The 13099-nt window shown below is 33.8% G+C and overlaps 1 long non-coding RNA gene across 1 annotated transcript; it reads right to left on the reverse strand.

Moving 5' to 3' along the window:
• Positions 1-5291: 5291 nt before the first annotated feature.
• On the reverse strand, positions 5292-10846 carry LOC143053939 (uncharacterized). The gene is made up of 3 exons (XR_012971512.1): positions 10748-10846; positions 6762-6849; positions 5292-6068 (listed from the first exon to the last, which is right to left on the reverse strand). It is a non-coding gene; the product is annotated as an uncharacterized LOC143053939 (long non-coding RNA).
• Positions 10847-13099: the final 2253 nt, after the last annotated feature.

Consider the following 13099-nt stretch of genomic DNA (forward strand, 5'->3'; position numbering starts at 1 on the left):
CTTTCTTTACTTATAACATCTCCTGCTGATATGACCCCTTCCTAAAGACACCATAGAAAGTGTTTCTATGGATCCTTTCTTTACTTATAACATCACCTGCTGATATGACCCCTTTCCTAAAGACACCAAAGAAATTGTCTCTATTGATCCTTTCTTTACTTATAACATCACCTGCTGATATGACCCCTTCATATAGACACCATAGAAAGTGTCTCTATTGATCCTTTCTTTACTTATAACATCACCTGCTGATCACCCCTTCCTAAAGACACCATAGAAAGTGTCTCTATTGATCCTTTGTTTGCTAATAACTTCACCTGCTGATATGACCCCTTCATATAGACACCATGGAAAGTGTCTCTATTGATCCTTTCTTTGCTTATAACATCACCTGCTGATATGACTTCTTACTTCAGACAGCATAGAAAGTGTCCCTATTGATCCTGTCTTTACTTATAACATCATCTGATGATATGACCCCTCGATATAAACAGCATAGAAAGTGTCTCTATTGATCCTTTCTTTACTTATGACATCACGTGCTGATATGACACCTCGATATAGACAGCATAGAAAGTGTCCCTTTTGATCCTTTCTTTACTTATAACATCACCTGCTGATATGAAAGGGACTCTATTGATCCTTTTTTGCTTATAACATCACCTGCTGATATGATCCCTTCCTTGAGACAGCATAGAAAGTGTCCCTATTGATCCTTTCTTTACTTATAACATCATCTGCCGATATGACCCCTCGATATAGACAGCATCGAAAGTGTCTCTATTGATCCTTTCTTTACTTATGGCATCACCTGCTGATATGACCCCTCGATATAGACAGCATAGAAAGTGTCTCTATTGATCCTTTCTTTACTTATGACATCACCTGCTGATATGACACCTGGATATAGACACCATAGAAAGTGTCTCTATTGATCCTTTCTTCACTTATAACATCACCTGCTAATATGACCCCTTCATATAGACACCATAGAAAGTGTCCCTATTGATCTTTTCTTTACTAATAACATCACCTGCAGATATGACCCCTTCCTATAGACACCATAGAAAGTGTCTCTATTGGTCCCTTCTTTACTTATAACATCACCTGCTAATATGACCCCTTCATATAGACACCATAGAAAGTGTCCCTATTGATCTTTTCTTTACTAATAACATCACCTGCAGATATGACCCCTTCCTATAGACACCATAGAAAGTGTCTCTATTGATCCTTTCTTTACTTATAACATCACCTGCTGATATGACCCCTTCCTATAGACACCATAGAAAGTGTCTCTATTGATCCTTTCTTTACTTATAACATCACCTGCTGATATGACCTCTTCCTATAGACACCATAGAAAGTGTCTCTATTGATCCTTTCTTTACTTATAACATCTCCTGCTGATATGACCCCTTCCTAAAGACACCATAGAAAGTGTTTCTATGGATCCTTTCTTTACTTATAACATCACCTGCTGATATGACCCCTTTCCTAAAGACACCAAAGAAATTGTCTCTATTGATCCTTTCTTTACTTATAACATCACCTGCTGATATGACCCCTTCATATAGACACCATAGAAAGTGTCTCTATTGATCCTTTCTTTACTTATAACATCACCTGCTGATCACCCCTTCCTAAAGACACCATAGAAAGTGTCTCTATTGATCCTTTGTTTGCTAATAACCTCACCTGCTGATATGACCCCTTCATATAGACACCATAGAAAGTGTCCCTATTGATCTTTTCTTTACTAATAACATCACCTGCAGATATGACCCCTTCCTATAGACACCATAGAAAGTGTCTCTATTGATCCTTTCTTTACATATAACATCATCTGCTGATATGACCCCTCGATATAGACACCATAGAAAGTGTCTCTATTGATCCTTTCTTTACTTTTAACATCACCTGCTGACATGACCCCTTCCTATAGACACCATAGAAAGTGTCTCTATTGATCCTTTCTTTACTTATAACATCAACTGCTAATATGACCCCTTCCTATAGACACCATAGAAAGTATCTCTGTTGATCCTTTCTTTACTTATAACAGCACCTGCTGATATGACCCCTTCATATAGACACCATAGAAAGTATCTCTATTGATCCTTTCTTTACTTATAACATCACCTGCTGATATGACCCCTTTCTATAGACACCATAGAAAGTGTCTCTATTGGTCCCTTCTTTACTTATAACATCACCTGCTGATATGACCCCTTCCTATAGACACCATAGAAAGTGTCTCTATTGATCCTTTCTTTACTTATAACATCGCCTGCTGATATGACCCCTCGATATAGACAGCATAGAAAGTGTCTCTATTGATCCTTTCTTTACTTATGACATCACCTGCTGATATGACCCCTTCCTATAGACACCATAGAAAGTGTCTCTATTGATCCTTTCTTTACTTATAACATCACCTGCTGATATGACCCCTTCCTATAGACACCATAGAAAGTGTCTCTATTGATCCTTTCTTTACTTATAACATCACCTGCTGATATGACCCCTTCCTATAGACACCATAGAAAGTGTCTCTATTGATCCTTTCTTTACTTATAACATCACCTGCTGATATGACCTCTTCCTATAGACACCATAGAAAGTGTCTCTATTGATCCTTTCTTTACTTATAACATCTCCTGCTGATATGACCCCTTCCTAAAGACACCATAGAAAGTGTTTCTATGGATCCTTTCTTTACTTATAACATCACCTGCTGATATGACCCCTTTCCTAAAGACACCAAAGAAATTGTCTCTATTGATCCTTTCTTTACTTATAACATCACCTGCTGATATGACCCCTTCATATAGACACCATAGAAAGTGTCTCTATTGATCCTTTCTTTACTTATAACATCACCTGCTGATCACCCCTTCCTAAAGACACCATAGAAAGTGTCTCTATTGATCCTTTGTTTGCTAATAACTTCACCTGCTGATATGACCCCTTCATATAGACACCATGGAAAGTGTCTCTATTGATCCTTTCTTTGCTTATAACATCACCTGCTGATATGACTTCTTACTTCAGACAGCATAGAAAGTGTCCCTATTGATCCTGTCTTTACTTATAACATCATCTGATGATATGACCCCTCGATATAAACAGCATAGAAAGTGTCTCTATTGATCCTTTCTTTACTTATGACATCACGTGCTGATATGACACCTCGATATAGACAGCATAGAAAGTGTCCCTTTTGATCCTTTCTTTACTTATAACATCACCTGCTGATTTGAAAGGGACTCTATTGATCCTTTTTTGCTTATAACATCACCTGCTGATATGATCCCTTCCTTGAGACAGCATAGAAAGTGTCCCTATTGATCCTTTCTTTACTTATAACATCATCTGCCGATATGACCCCTCGATATAGACAGCATCGAAAGTGTCTCTATTGATCCTTTCTTTACTTATGGCATCACCTGCTGATATGACCCCTCGATATAGACAGCATAGAAAGTGTCTCTATTGATCCTTTCTTTACTTATGACATCACCTGCTGATATGACACCTGGATATAGACACCATAGAAAGTGTCTCTATTGATCCTTTCTTCACTTATAACATCACCTGCTAATATGACCCCTTCATATAGACACCATAGAAAGTGTCCCTATTGATCTTTTCTTTACTAATAACATCACCTGCAGATATGACCCCTTCCTATAGACACCATAGAAAGTGTCTCTATTGGTCCCTTCTTTACTTATAACATCACCTGCTAATATGACCCCTTCATATAGACACCATAGAAAGTGTCCCTATTGATCTTTTCTTTACTAATAACATCACCTGCAGATATGACCCCTTCCTATAGACACCATAGAAAGTGTCTCTATTGATCCTTTCTTTACTTATAACATCACCTGCTGATATGACCCCTTCCTATAGACACCATAGAAAGTGTCTCTATTGATCCTTTCTTTACTTATAACATCACCTGCTGATATGACCTCTTCCTATAGACACCATAGAAAGTGTCTCTATTGATCCTTTCTTTACTTATAACATCTCCTGCTGATATGACCCCTTCCTAAAGACACCATAGAAAGTGTTTCTATGGATCCTTTCTTTACTTATAACATCACCTGCTGATATGACCCCTTTCCTAAAGACACCAAAGAAATTGTCTCTATTGATCCTTTCTTTACTTATAACATCACCTGCTGATATGACCCCTTCATATAGACACCATAGAAAGTGTCTCTATTGATCCTTTCTTTACTTATAACATCACCTGCTGATCACCCCTTCCTAAAGACACCATAGAAAGTGTCTCTATTGATCCTTTGTTTGCTAATAACCTCACCTGCTGATATGACCCCTTCATATAGACACCATGGAAAGTGTCTCTATTGATCCTTTCTTTGCTTATAACATCACCTGCTGATATGACTTCTTACTTCAGACAGCATAGAAAGTGTCCCTATTGATCCTGTCTTTACTTATAACATCATCTGATGAGATGACCCCTCGATATAAACAGCATAGAAAGTGTCTCTATTGATCCTTTCTTTACTTATGACATCACGTGCTGATATGACACCTCGATATAGACAGCATAGAAAGTGTCCCTATTGATCCTTTAACAGTCTCCGGGACAAGTTTGCAATTCCGCTGAGTGCAAAAGTTGTCACCTTAATTTTTGGAGTTAAGTCAAAACAAAGTTGATAACTTGGTTGGTATTGGTTCTCTGATATTTGTCCTAAAATTTTTTGGATCTAGCACCACTGTTGAAAAAGTTATGCCCCTTTTTTCAACAATTTCCTCAGAGGAAAAGTACTTTTCCTCAAGGGAAATCAAATTTCCCTGAAGGAAAAAGATTTTTCCTCAAGGGAAAAAAATTTCCCTTAGGGAATTTGCTGCATAATAATTTCCTTTGAGGAAATTCTATTTCCTTAGAGGAAATTCTTTTTCCTTAGAGGAAATTCTTTTTCCTTTGAGGAAATTTGCAGCTTCAAATTTTCCTTGGAGGAAATACTTTTTCCTGTGAGGAAATTTGTAGCTTCAAATTTTCCTTGGAGGAAATACTTTTTCCTGTGAGGAAATTTTTGACAAACACTTTTCCTTGGAGGAAAATTCAAGACAACAAATTTCCTCTAGGGAAATCATTGTTCTTCAAATTTCCTGTAAGGAAATTTCTGAACATCAAATTTCCCTTAAGGAAATGTTTTCCCTTATTTTTACTTGATAAACATTTCTTCACTACCATGACTACACCATGTATACAAACAGTATAAATTTAATTATTACAAGACTGTATAATTGATGCAAATGATATTTAAAACTTTAATAAATGTTTGACTCAACATTTTAATGACATTGAAAATAATACAGTCTGACTGTTTAGATCTAGGTATTGTTTATACTTTTTATATAAATTTAACTTTGATTTATATTTTTTTTGGAGCAAATGCTTCTATTTTCTTTGTAATTGTTTCAATGCTATACATTAATAAGCAACCAATTTGAATGTCATACCATTTGTGGTGTTCTAAAGAATTTGTTTATATATTTGCAGATTAAATAATAAAATAAACACTTTTCGTGTTATTTTAAATTAGAATTTCTTCTGTTTCAGCTTGTATACAGTTATTCAATCCACTACGTAAGAATTCAGTGAATACATTATTCCATTCACTAAACAATTCCCTTCAATTCTAAGAGAAATCATTTTTGCAAATTGTTCTTCAATGATCTTCTTCTGTATATTTGATATGAGGGAGCGATGTAAATGAGTGGATAAAACTGGTGTTCCTTTTTTTAACAACAAAATAGTATTTGTTCAGCATTCTCCTTTCTTTTGATTAAGATATGTTGTTGCTTTTATGCAATAGTGTTTTTGTGTATCTATGATAGAACTCCATTTTGTTTATGGTCATTATCATGTGATAATGTTGAAATTTCCTATTTCTTTTTTGCAGGAAAGCACACATTCCAGTTCAAATTAATCCAATTATGCACTATGTAAATAAATTTCAACTTTAAGTTTCCTCTTCAGTAATGACCTATTGATCATGAAAACCAAGATGTCTGATCACCTATAAATACACAAAATAAACAAATAAAATGTTATAAATGGAGAGAGAAACAGCAATAAATGTTTTTCATGTGTATCTCTCCTTATTAAAATACATTAAGTAAACTTGAACTCGAGAAAAATAAATAACTGTGATGTAGACTAGAAAGTATAAAATGCCAAATAAAGTATTCACTAAAAATTAGTTGATTTACAGAAGTCAAGTCCGTGTTTGCAGGAAATTTACATCATTGGTTGTCTGGTGGAGAGTTGTCTTATTGGCAATCATACCACATCTTATTTTTATATAACCTTGCCATATTCCTATTGTGCCTGTCCAAAGTTCAGAGCCTGTAGCTTTTGTCAGTTTAGTCTGACACTAAAATTTAGTGGTTGTTGTTGTTGTTGTTTCATACCAGTCATATTTATTTTTTGTAATTTATTTTGTTATAAACTAGGCAATTACCATGATTAGTTTTACAGTTTGGATTGTTTCAATGTTTCATCTTTATGTCTTTTATAGCTGCCTACTTTGACTATAGTATAGGGTATGGATTTTCTCATTATTGAAGGTCGTAACAGGCCTACAATTGCTTTCTCAAAGCCATGATAGTTTTCATATTTAATATACCACATTTTTAATTTTTATAGTAATCATGATACTAGTAATCATCTTTCAAGTTCAATAACTTTTTTATATTAAAAGGTGCCTTACCATTTAGGTTTAGTTGGCTTCTGCAAATTTTACATTGCCTATCATTTCTGCTGTATATAATTTCTCTGTATCTTCTATAGTTCTTGTCCTATACATAAAAGAGTAAAAGTTGAATGACATCTTGCATCAATATTTTTTTCTGTTTAATGTACATTATGTATATTAATGTGTGTTTAATAAAAATCTAAACCGTGAGTGCTTGATAAGCTTCTTGCCCTTATAGCTGGTCTTTAAGCTTTAAATGAATTTTAATGATCGACTAAAAAACTATGAGCACTGTGCAAATAAGACCCCTGCCCTCCAAAAAAAACAAAACATGCACAAACAGTGGTATTTATTGACATAAAACATGTATATAATTTGGCTCCATTTATAGATATATATCTCAAGTGACTATAAGTTTAAGGCTGCGATGTTTTAAACAAATACATAAATTTCTAAAAACCTTTCAAAGTTTTTGAAAATGGACAATTTTAAAATAACTTTGCAACAACTAAAGTTCCTTAACTCTGCATCTTATAAAAAATATACATGATAAATAGGGAATGATACTCCAGCTTGCATATTATTCAAAGTTTTAAAGGAACATAACTGAAGAACGGTAAAAGTTTTACTACCAAAATTTGAAATTGATCTGATTAAAATTATGATAAAAAGTATTTTTTTAAAGTTTAATAAAATTTGGTTGAGGAAAACTTAAGTTAGAAGGCCGAAACAATTTTTTCCATTTTTAAAGAACATAACTATAGAATTTAGTAAAAGAGACACTACCAAAATTCAAACTTAATCTGTATTTTGTGATGATAAACATTGTGTATTGATTTCATAACATTTGGTTGAGACAAACTAAATTTTAGAGAACAGGAAACCAAAAATTTAGCATATTTTCCCCATTTCTAAAGGGGCATAACTCTGATACTCTAGCACAGTAACACTGACATCACCAAAATTCAAACTTGATCTGAGAATTGTGATAACAAGCTTTTGTAAAAGTTTAATTGAATTTGGTTGAGGCAAACTAAAGTACTGTAAGAGAACAAAAAACAACTTTGGGACAGACGGACAAACGATCTGACAAGTGTTAAACATTATGCCCCCTCCACTTTGGGTCATAATAATAACTAGAGGCTCTCAAGAGCCTGTGTCGCTCACATGTTAATGTGTTTACTGATGTCGGCCATCTTTGTTGGTAGGCGGGGTCATTAGACACTCTTTTTAAAAATAGATACCCTAGTATTATGATTGTGGCCAAGTAGTTTTAGAAAAGATTTTTATACAAGTTACAAAAATGAGGAAAAGTTGTTTAATATTGACTCTAAAGGGCAAAAACTCCTTAGGGGGTCCTCTAACAATTTTGATCATGCTGACTTATTTGTAGATCTTACTTTGTTGAACATTATTGCTGTTTACAGTTTATCTCTATCTATAATTATAGTATTCAAGATAATAACCAAAAACTGCAAAATTTTCTTAAAATAACCAATTTAAGGGCAGCAACCCAACAACAGGTTGTCCGATTCAACTGAAAATTTGTGAGGGGATATATCTTATTCTGATGGACATTAAAATTTTGAAAAATTTGCCCTAAATGTCTTGGTTTCAAAGATATAAAGCAAAAACTGCATTTTACCACTATGTTCTAATTTTAGCCATGTCGGCCATTTTGTTTGGTAGGCTGGGTCATCGGACACATTTTTTAAACTATAAACCACATTGATAATTGTCGCCAAGTTTGATTAAATTTGGCAAAGTAGTTTTAGAGAAGACGATTTTTAGAAAAGTTACAAAAAATGATGAAAAGTTGTTAAAAATTGACTATAAAGGGCAATAACTCCTTAAGGGGTCGACTGGCAATTTTGATCTTGTTGACTTATTTGTAGGTCTTACTCTGCTGAACATTATTGCTGTTTACAGTTTATCTCTATCTATAATAGTATTCAAGATAATAACCAAAAACTGCAAAATTTCCTTAAAATAACCATTTCAGGGGCAGCAACCCAACAACAGGTTGTCCGATTCGTCTGAAAATTTCAGGGCAGATAGATCTTCACCTGATAAACAATTTTACCCCATGTCAGATTTGCTCTAAATGCTTTGGTTTTTGAGTTATAAGCCAAAAACTGCATTTTACCCCTATGTTCTATTTTTAGCCATGGCGGCCATCTTGGTTGGTTTGATGGGTCACCCCACACATTTTTTAATCTAGATATCCCAAGGATGATTGTGGCCACGTTTGGTAGAATTTGGCCCAGTAGTTTCAGAGGAGAAGATTTTTGTAAAAGTTTACGGACGACGGACGCCAAGTGATGAGAAAAGCTCACTTGACCTTTCAGGTCAGGTGAGCTAAAAAGGGAGTTTGTCAAGATATAAAAACAATTCACCAAAGTTTCATAAAAATTTGTGAAAGCATTCTTGAGACTATCCTAATCCCAAGTCATGATAGTACAATGACATAAATCAGATTTTTTTTTAAATTAAAAGGAAAATTATCATGTTTATGTTATACAAAAATAATTCCCCAAGTTTCATGAAAATTGCTAAAAGCATTATTAATAGTATACGTACTGGAAAAATCCCCCCTTTTATGAATAAAATTCCTAACTTTAAATCAAAAATTTAAAATCCCTAAAAATTAAAAAGGAGCTTAATTATCATGATTATATCAAATGATAATTCACCAAAGTATTATGAAAATTTTATGATTAATGTATTCTAATTCCAAGACTATCTAAGACATGGTTTGTTTGAATTAAAAAAGTTGGAATAAAGTACCTGATAGAATTCAGGAGAATTAGACCAAATCAGGCTATCTTCTAGATTATCAGACAATTGACTGTAGAAAAGGAATTTTCTTTTTTCTTATTTAGCTATTTGTTATCTCTTTCCTTAATATATACTGAACTAAGCCATTTTTTCACATATTTTTATTGTTTTTTCTCTCTTGTGACTTGTTATTTAACATAACAAAAAAAACCAAAGGCAATGAAAGAGAAACTGACAATGCCAAGGCAAAACATAAGATGCAGAAAAGAAAAACAAAACAAAACACTAAGCAACACCAACATCACCAAAAAACTAGTGTTGAATTCATGTGCTCAGTCAGTCAGTGAGAGTTCGCAGATCCTGACCTACTATATCTATGCTTAAAAACCTAAAAATCATATAGTTCTAAACAAATTTTGTAAATTTATACTTGATTAAAATGTTGTCATAAATAGCATAGACACCTCTGAGTTTTGAGAACCACATGTGTTAATTGTGCGAGTATAATCATTGATAATCATGCACAAGATTGACTTTTAAAAGCCTATATATTGAAATTTTCTGAAAATATTGCATGCATTTATTAATATGACCAATTTCAAGAAATGCACAAAGATGTGAGATGATTTATATAATTGTAATTTCAGGAATTTACAGTAAAGGCTTTTATCCTCACTGCATTTTGCACTTTTCCTAATCCAGGAGCCAGAAGTTATGGCCTTTGTGACCTTTGTATGATTTTTATTTTAGTTTCTTTTTTTTATATATTGAAGAGTTTAGTATGACGTCCATTATCACTCAACTAGTATACATTTTTGTTTAATGGCAAGCTAAAGCATGCCTCACAGGCACGGATCCAGGGGGGGGGGGGGGGCTGAGGGTTGGACATGTTGGAACCCCCTTTCTTTATTGGACGATCAATGCATTTGAATGGGGACATGTAGTTGGACCCCCCCCCCCCCCCCCCAAAAAAAAAAAATTGTCCTGGGTGAGGAACCCCTCCTTTATATGACTAGATCCACCCCAGTCTCAGGTTCCAGGATTTTCTCGTTGCAATGAAGACCCAGCTGTTATCTGCTCTTTGGTCATGTTGTTATCTCTTTGATACATTCCCCATTTCCATTTCAATTTTCTTTTCGGTTCTATTATAAATATTAGAAACGAGTTTGGCGTCTTTACAAAAATATAATTGTCTGTGCTGATAGGGGAGTATGTGTGCATACCAATATTTAAATTTTCTAGGCCTTCTTTTTGAATATTTTGTGCATTTCTTGGTAAAATACTGTCAGACTTCGAGTGCTGTTGTTTTACAAAAACGGTCAAGTAATGTAGGGGAAAGAAACTAACTAAAAAGACCAAAATAAGCCACAACTAATGGGGGTCTCATTGGGGGTTTTGTTCACGGATCCCGCTTAGTTACTACTTATTTTTTTAGATTCTCGCATGATGCCATCCCGCTTACACTATGTAAGTGAACAATTCTGCTATTTTTGTAATTTCCCATGTCCTGCTAAACTTCATTTCGCGTTTTCACGGCACAATAATTTGAGGGAGGATAGGACCTTTATCGGTACTGCGGGATCGGGTGTTTTTAAGCTCTGGATTTCGGGATTGACCCTTTCGGGATACGATAATTCTTTTTTCGAATTTCGGGACCTCTGGATTTCGTGTTTTTAAGCCCGGGATTTCGGGATTTCCTGTTTTTAAGCTCGGGATTTCGGGATCAGTACCCTTCCTACCCTCCCTCATAATTTGACTTTCATGTGTCACGTTTACAAAAAATACGCCTCGACAATCCCGAGTCCCGCTCAGACCCCCCTTATAGGTACATAATGAATAGTTTACTATGTAGTCAGTAGTCGGGTCAAATACACATGTATATACTTTTAGACGACCTTAGATTCATTTCACAGCGAAAATACTCATTAATATTGAACATTTTAGATCACTTCACATTTAGATTTTATAACTTTTAAAATTAAGACCATTATAGATTTAAGATCATTTAATCGAAAGATTATAATTTGTCAATGCGCAACTGTAACCAGGTACTGCATTTTTTTTTTTGCATGCGTCAAGAAACAGTTAAAAGTGCCGGGAATAGAAAAGCAAGTTAAACTTCTCATCTGGACTTTTTAATAAGTCTGTATACCGGACCTCTTCTCTATTTTGGGATTGAAAAAAAAATCTAAAGTTAAAAATGCGGTTTTGAGTCTATTTCTTCTTTTTAATTTGGTAACACGTTAAGCCATTAGTGACATTAATATGGTATATTACCAATAATAAGGCCATATATTTCGGTGTGTAGAAATACCGCAAAAGATTTCTTAGCGCACTAAGAAGAAAGTTTTTGCATTAAGGACACTAAAACGATGTTTTAAGATCACAGCGAACATGAATATAAGAGGATATGATTAAATACCTCAAATCTATAAAGTAAGGTATCAATAGATTTTGTAATTTTGAAGTTAAATGACTTTTTAATCAACGCCTGCCACTCGCCACGTGACCAACGGTTTATTGCAGATTCCCGAATCATCATGTTCAATCAACCTAATCCAATAAACAATTGTCTTTTGATCGTTACTTATTGATTAATCAATGGTTGTTAACCTAACGGTTTAGCGTGGTATAAATTCAAGTTTATGAAAGAAAAATAAAAAATAAATTTTGTGTTTTAAAACTTTGCCTTTGTTATATATATTTAGTTTTTAAGGAAATTGCTATGCAAGCTTTTTTTTTATTTAAAGAACCCTATTTTGAGATTAAAATTGAGAAACAAATGCTTTTGATATTTCATTTCCTTACTAACAACAGAAGAGTTTACATACTATCATTATTCCTTGAAAGACATTTGAGAGTATGTGGTGTCCATGGGGATCTTCAAAATCCGATTACAGAAGTAATATATAGAAAAACTCCAAGAGGTAAAATTATTTTACGTTTTAAAAAGAGAATTATAGAATAAATCATAACTGTCTTCTATGAACGATAACTTTAAACTGGTGTCAATGCTTTTTTTTAACAATTCATCTTTATTTCAACAATTGAAGATGAATACCATTTTATTTTATAATGTAATTTAAGCACTATGGGCAGGCGCGGATCCAGAGCTTGAAGTGGGGGTTTGGGGGAGGGGTTATGTGAGAAATGTTTAAAACACTAGAGAAGTTTTCATGTTATACCAAACCATATGTTTTTCAAGAAGAATGTAGGACAGAAAGTCACAGGACAAAAAGTCACAGACAAAAAGTCACGGACAAAAAGTCACAGGACAAAAAGTCACAATTCATTCTTTCTAATTATTTTCTTTGAATAGAAAATGCTTATTTCCACAAAAATATTTTTGTATTTTTCTTGAACTTTTGTATATAAACCAACTTTGTCAACAAAATTTATCAAAAAATATCAAAGATAATCAAATAATTGTTAAGAAAACAAAAGGTCAAAGTGGCTTGGCACTTAAATGGCTTCATGGTGCCAACAAATATATCTTTTGCATGATTAAAATTAAATAAATCTTCATTTTTCAAGTATAATGACACATTTCCTAAACTTTAATATGAATATAGTAT

Source organism: Mytilus galloprovincialis, chromosome 12 (assembly GCF_965363235.1).
Source record: "Mytilus galloprovincialis chromosome 12, xbMytGall1.hap1.1, whole genome shotgun sequence".
Lineage (NCBI taxonomy): Eukaryota > Metazoa > Mollusca > Bivalvia > Mytilida > Mytilidae > Mytilus > Mytilus galloprovincialis.